The sequence below is a fragment of the Callorhinchus milii genome, unplaced genomic scaffold, assembly GCF_018977255.1.
Source record: "Callorhinchus milii isolate IMCB2004 unplaced genomic scaffold, IMCB_Cmil_1.0 Scaffold2, whole genome shotgun sequence".
Lineage (NCBI taxonomy): Eukaryota > Metazoa > Chordata > Chondrichthyes > Chimaeriformes > Callorhinchidae > Callorhinchus > Callorhinchus milii.
In genome coordinates, this window is record NW_024704743.1 from 62,931,137 (window position 1) to 62,938,329 (window position 7,193).

The following is a 7,193-nucleotide window of genomic DNA, read 5'->3' on the forward strand; positions in this document are numbered from 1 at the left end:
ATTCTTTGTAACTTTGCCAATACGCCTTCGCCTTTCGCAGATTTATTACGCATTACGAATTGCGTACACGTCTCTTTTGTTGTTGCACGTTTAAGTGGAGATGAGTGCATTCGGGGATATTGCTTCATGGCATGTTCCCTCCCCTCTTTGCTGTACGAACGTGGGAGGATTTTTTTTTGAGCCCTTTCTTTCTTACATACGTGTGTGAAAAAAAAATTGTGAATGCAGCAGTTCCATTACTACGTTAAGGGCCCTGACCATTTTAAGGGAGAGTCTTATTTATTTAGGAAGCACTGTGGTTTTGGCGAGTCTCACCTCACCGCAGCGACTGAGGCTTTGGCAGGTGACTGAGGTGGTGAACCCTTGTTCCACGTTATAAATAGGGCTCGCGGAAGGGAACGTTCCGATGACGCACATGCGCCGGATTACGTAAAGGGAGCGCGGTCACATCAAAGCGACGCACGGTGACGCAGGGACGTACCCACGCCACGCGCTCCCTCCCTCCCTCCCCTCCGACTTCCGGGCCCGAGTTGCAGCAACTTTTCGCCTGAACTTGCAGTTCTCTCCTCCTGTGCAGTTGCCCTCTCCCTCTCTCTCTCTCTCACACACACACACACGCGCGCGCGCGCCTTTTTATATTTTGCCATTTGATCTTTCATTTTTTAAAAAAAAATCTCTTGAAACTAAAGTGCAACCCAAGAGGAAAGGATCGATCAACGAGGTTTTTTTTAAAAAAAAACCCCAAATAACTTAATTCCCCGTTGAGCAACTGGAAGGAGAAATCCATCTTGTGTGATTATGCATATTATACATATTGCATGTGCGGTTCACGTGTAAAGCAACGAGGTCGTGGGGATCGCCAAGATGGGTATCCCGCTCGTCCAGTTATGTTTAGGGAATCTAGACTTTATTTTGCTGAGACCTTATTTCGATCAGTCCCATTCTCTTCAAAGATCACTTTGTTGGCGAAGGAGGAATGATCGCGCGGCTGTGACTGAAGGACTTCCAAATCGTGTCATTGCTCATAAAACAAACAAGAAATAAATGATAGCACAGATCTAAATGTGTGACTGTTCCAGGACGCAGCAGGTGTAGTGCATTGTGAAAATAAAACATCCCACTTACCTCCCAACAGTTTCGACGGACAGAAATATGAAGATTACGAGAAGGTACATTATCTAATAAAACCATAGTTTCCATAAAATGTCCCATTGGTGAGAGAAACACAACTGCGTTGCTTAATTTCCAGTTATTCACTTACTTTCTCAACACTTGGAAGGAAGGTAGGCTCGTGCTGGAAAAGGTTTCAAGAAAATAGATTTTTTATGTTTCCTAACACACAGAATATTGAATGCGTGGGAGTGATTGCGGGCAATAATCTAATTGAAGAATATGACAGCATGAACCGTGCGTGTGAAGCTCCACCAATATACACCCATACCTTAATCCACAGCACCTTTAATGTTATTAATGCGGTTTAAGGTAACAGCAGCTGTGGATAACCTATAACCACGTGTTTCCTACTGGGTAGAATGGAGTACAATGCTCGACATTAACAATTTCAGCACATCACTGTGTTTGAGAAATAGTTAGCAGGCGATTCCCTGGAAATTCCAGTGTAGATTGTAGAGACGAAACAGAAGACAGCAATCTGACGAAGGAAACTATAAGAGAGAATCTTCAATGGTTTATGTAGCATTATCTGCAACCCCAAATCAATATCCGATTTAATTCTAATAGAATCTGTATGAATTCCTGCTATTCGCCCTCTGTGCTCGTCACATCAAAAGACTCATGTTTCAGAGTTAACAACCATTGTGGTGTACTTAGTCCCATTTTATAGGAAATACAATGACACTTTATTCTTGCAACATGCTATCCTACTTATCTGTTACATTATTTCAACACATTGTATTGAACCATCAATACAAACGTTTCTTTTGGGAGACTTTCACATGCTGCTTTCTTTGCTCGATTTGCTCAGATGTATGCAGCACAAAACATTCAGAATCGCACCTCAAAGCTGACCCCATCACCTTCATACAATCTATGAACCATATATACTTAACACCATTTGAAACAGAAAATAATATATATATATCTATATATACATACATATGTTACACCTAGATATGAAAGAGTTAATACTATATCAACAATCTTCCAAATAAGGACAAGTTAATAGGGACGAGGAAGTATAGGAAGTGTAGAATTGCTCACAATTTAGGAGTCACAGGGGCAAGTGGAACAGACTCCCAGCTGTGTGATGGACAAGGAACTTTAAAAAGTCTCACAATGTACTGGATAGGTTCCTGAGAAATGAAAACCTTAACATACGATGAGATTAGGTGCGTGGAAGGAAACTTTTGGAATCAGTGGACAAGGATGGGCCATTGGTCTATTCCTGCCTGAAACTCTTACTGTGTTATCCCAAACTATCTCTCCAGTTCAATGGACTATCTCCCTTGGTCTTGGTCTTGGTCTGATCAATGATATCATTGTAGTTGATGCAGAATTACCAAGATGCCTGGGCGCAAACGACGCATTATACACCAACCCCCCCCACACACACCCCCCGGACGATTCCTGATCGCCAGTGCCCTAGTTATCGTGTGTTTTTCTTCCCTCCGTTGAAATTTCGAGTCACCAGCGGTCTCTGATGGATCGTATTTTAACGCAGACCATCACCAGCCGCAGCCTCCGTGACGCACGCGGCGGATCGAGGAGACAATGGCACTACAGTGCGAAGCGTCTTGAACTCCAGGGAGAGAGGGTGTGGGACAGTGCCGCGCTCTGTGCCGCACATCAAAGGGACACCACCGCCAGATTTGGACCTTGGGAGCTTCCACGAGCAAAAATGAACAAAGCTGCTTAATCTGCACCGCTCAATTGCTCTGCTGTTATCATGCCTTAAAAACACTGAGCTGCATATATATACCCCCCCCCACCACCACCCCATCCACACACACACCCCCACCCACACACACACCCCCCATCCACACACACACCCCCCACCACACCCCCCCCACCCACACCCCCCCCCACCCACACCCCCCCCCACCCACACCCCCCCCCACCCACACACACCCCCCACCCACACACCCCACCCACCCACACACCCCCACCCAGACACCCCCCCACCACACACCCCCACCCACACACCCCCCCCCACCCACACACCCCCCCACCCACACACCCTCCCCACCCACACACCCCCCCACCCACACACCCCCCCACCCACACACCCCCCACCACCCCCCCCCCCCCCCCACCCACCGCCTCCAAGTGCTTTAACTCAAAACATTTTAATGTCTCCCAAAGAGTGTGTGTCTGACTTACAGTGAGTGAGTAACAGTGGCTATAAACCTTGGGAGCCAACAACCATTCTGCTGATGGACGTTTTCCCCGCTCTGTGGTGTTTGGTATTTTTTTTTAAAAAAAACATAACGATCGACCAGGAGACGTTTAAAATGTTTACAGACCGCCCCCTCCACCCCCTCCACCCAAAAGATGTCCCGAGTGCTCACAAGTGCACCATAAAACAGCCTCTTCACTCTGTAATTAAAAGTCATTTCTGGCCAGAAATGGTTGTTATGTGATGGTTACCAAACCCTAATGCCGGGCAGTGGGTGAGGGTCTCATGTCAGTTGTCCCACAGCGCAGTCAGACGATATGTTTCTGACATCAAGTCCCTGATCTGAGTCGTTTGGGTTCTCAGCCACACAGCAACCCGCCCAGTGTGAGAGTGACCTCCCCCTGGCACTGCCCTCCTGCTGCACAGCCACCTGAAGAAAACTACCGGTACTTACTTAAAGTGCCACCGTGACACACATCTCCACGGACACCGCACACGTTAAACTAAAGCAACGCACGAGATCTTTCACTCCACATAATGTCGACAATAATTATTTCACGCTGCGGCGAATTGGTTGGTTTACGTGTTGCCGACTGCCAACCAAAGCCCTGCTCTAATCGTGGGCGTGAAATGCCCATTGATTTCCTTATTATAAGAGTCTAGAGGAATGCACGAATTGTTTAAATCAGGAACCAATATGATTATTCACTCTGCGCTTTGTGGATGATGCAGTGAAGTCTCTCCTGATTATTATTAATCAATACACCCGGTGGATGATTTGGGGGGTTCCCTGGTTGCTCGCCTTTCTACCAGCACATTATCTATCCCACTAGAGGTTCCTGAATCTGGAGAAAATGAAGAATGGAAGAGGACACAGTGCTCATTCGATTCTGTCAGGAAGGTAAAATGAAGTTAAGAAAAGAACATAGAAAAGATTGTAGTGACCACAAGAGGGGTGAAATGTACTACAGTGTTCAGTGGAACAGAACAAGTAGTACAGTATCTTCTGATGAGACAGTATGAGGTTCTGAATGGGAACTTGGGCAGGAATGGGGGTACAGAAACAAGGAATTTTGTGGTAAATGGGAAGGCAGTAGATTCAATTTTATGAATTCGACCACATTCATCATACGATTGGAGCAAGTAGAATGATAATATATGCGACCGAATTGCTGGGAATTTTAGTTTTTTTGTTGATTTACAGTTCCCTTTAACTCGATACCAGAGAACCAAGACAAAAAGCAGTATCTCTGCGGAGAAATCACACCTTTAATAATAATAAAAATAATCTTTGCATTTGATGTAGTGCTTTATCATGTCTTCAAGATGTCTCAAAGCACTTCACAGAATATATTGTGAAGTGAATAAGTTGTATATTTTGTGGGTGAACTACAGCTGCCAAGTGCACACAGCAGTGTCCCACAAACAGTTGTGGATTGAGTGACCAATTTCTTAATATTATTTGTTATATTTTTGAAGGAATTATTACCTCAGAAAAGTAATCCGCCAATCGACTAACAACCTACTTACTGCTAGGTAATCAGAGGCATGGGGAGTAAAGAATCTTGCCCAACATTTCACCCTGCCAGGAATCAAACCCAAGTCTTCTCACTTGCGAGGTGAGTACTCTAACCACTAAGCTACAGGACTCCACCTTAACAGGACCTTAACCTTATAATATCGACCATGTCGGCTTGTGACATATCATAGGATCCCCTTTGGCCTTTATCACATTTCATCTCCACTTCTAGGTGTTTCACCACTAATTATTACCTCAAGTTGTTTTCTTACTGACAAATCTAAGTGAAGTGCCCAAGGTCTATAATATAATGCAACAAAGCTCTCAACAAGTTTGAGAAGAGAAAACAGAACAAAAGAATTTCAGAAAAAATGATGTGGTGACACCAATTTGGGTCCCAAAAACTATAGATTGTTATAAGAAGAAGGGAAGACTGAGGGAGTCAAGCAGTTCCTGCTGGGAAAAAATGAGTTAGAGCAGGAGACAGGAATTTAGATTTTAGCAAGTGAAGATTTAGGGGAAAAAAGGAATGAGCAGCAGAATATTTGGAGCTTGGATGCATGAAGAGAGAAACGGTTAGAGGAGGGACAATTTTAATGGTACCAACAACAACTTGCATTTATATAGCGCCCTTCAGGCGGGTTAGCGTCCCGGAGCACTTGACAATAGCAGAGTCTGATACTGAGCCGGGGGAGAGAGAGGGGGTAGGTGACCGTAAGCACAATCAAAAAGCAAGATCTTTAGGTGGGATTTGAAAGTGGGAAGGGTTGGGGCAAGGTGAAGGGATTGAGGGAGAGCGTTCCAGAGTTTCGGGCGTAGTGGCTGAAGGCATGGCACTGATGGTGGAGTGGAGGGGATGAGAGACAACCAGGAGGCTGTAGTCAGCTGTGCGGAGGCAGCGGGTGGTGGACTGGGAGGGGGGGGGATAAGCAAATTGGATAGGTAGGGAGGTGCGAGGGCATGAAGGGATTTGAAAATAACTGAGAGGGTCTTAAAATTGATCTGTTCAGTAATTGGGACCCAATGGAACATAAGAACATGAGAATTAGGAGCAGGAGTAGGCCATTCGGCCCCTCGAGCCTGCCCGGCCATTCGATAAGATCATGGCTGATCTTCTGACCTAACTCTAATTACCTGCCCTATCCCCATATCCCGTAATCCCTCTATTTTTAAAAAATCTATCAGTCTCAGCCTTGAAGATGTTCAAGGACTGAGCATCTACAGCCTTTTGGGGTAGTGAATTCCATAAATTCACTACCCTCTGAGTGAAGAAATGTTTCCTCAACTCTGTTCTAAAATGCTGACCCTGAATTTTAAGACTGTGACCCCTGGTTATAGATTCTCCTACCAGGGGAAACAGTCCCTTGGTGTCTACTTTATCCAGCCCTTTAAGAATATTATATGTTTCAATAAGATCTCCCCTAATTCTTCTGTACTATAGAGAATATAGCCCTAGTTTATTCAACCTATCCTCATAGGTCAGTCCCCTCATCCCAGGAACTAACATAGTGAATCTACGCTGCACCCCCTCTAAGGCAAGTATGTCCTTTTTTAAATAAGGAGACCAAAACTGCACACAATACTCTAGGTGCGGTCTCACCAAGGCCCTATACAGTTGCAGCAAGACTTCCCTACTCTTGTACTCTAAACCTTTTGCAATGAACACTAACATGCCGTTCGCCTTCTTAGTTGCTTGCTGGCCTGCAAACTAACTTTTTGAGACTGGTGTACAAGGCACCCGAATCCCTCTTAACACTAACACTATCTAATCTCTCCCCCTCTAGAAAATAATCTGTTTTTCTATTTTTGCTACCTAGGTGAATAACTTCACACTTCCCCACATTAAATTCCATCTGCCACCTACTCACCCACTCCCCAAGCCTATCTATATCCCGTTGCATCATCCTCAGAGCTTACTCTCCCACCTAGTTTAGTGTCATCCGTGAATATAGATACGTTACATTCAATGTCCTTGTCTAGATCATTGATGTAAATTGTAAATAGCTGAGGCCCAAGCACTGATCCTTGTGGCACTCCACTAGTCACATCGTGCCAATTCGAGAATGACCCGTTTATCCCTACTCTCTCTTTCCTACCCGTTAGCCACTCTTCAATCCATGGAGCCTGGCAAGGACTCGTGTAATGTATCCAGGAGTGATAGAACAGTGCTTCAAGATCTTCCCCACATCAACAACAACAACAAAATTACATTTATAGAGCGCCTTTCACGTTGGGAGGACGTCCCAAAGTGCTGAACAGTCAGATGTTGGGACCAGAGCATGGAGGAGGGGTGGTGTAGGGGTGGGGAAGGCAGTGAGG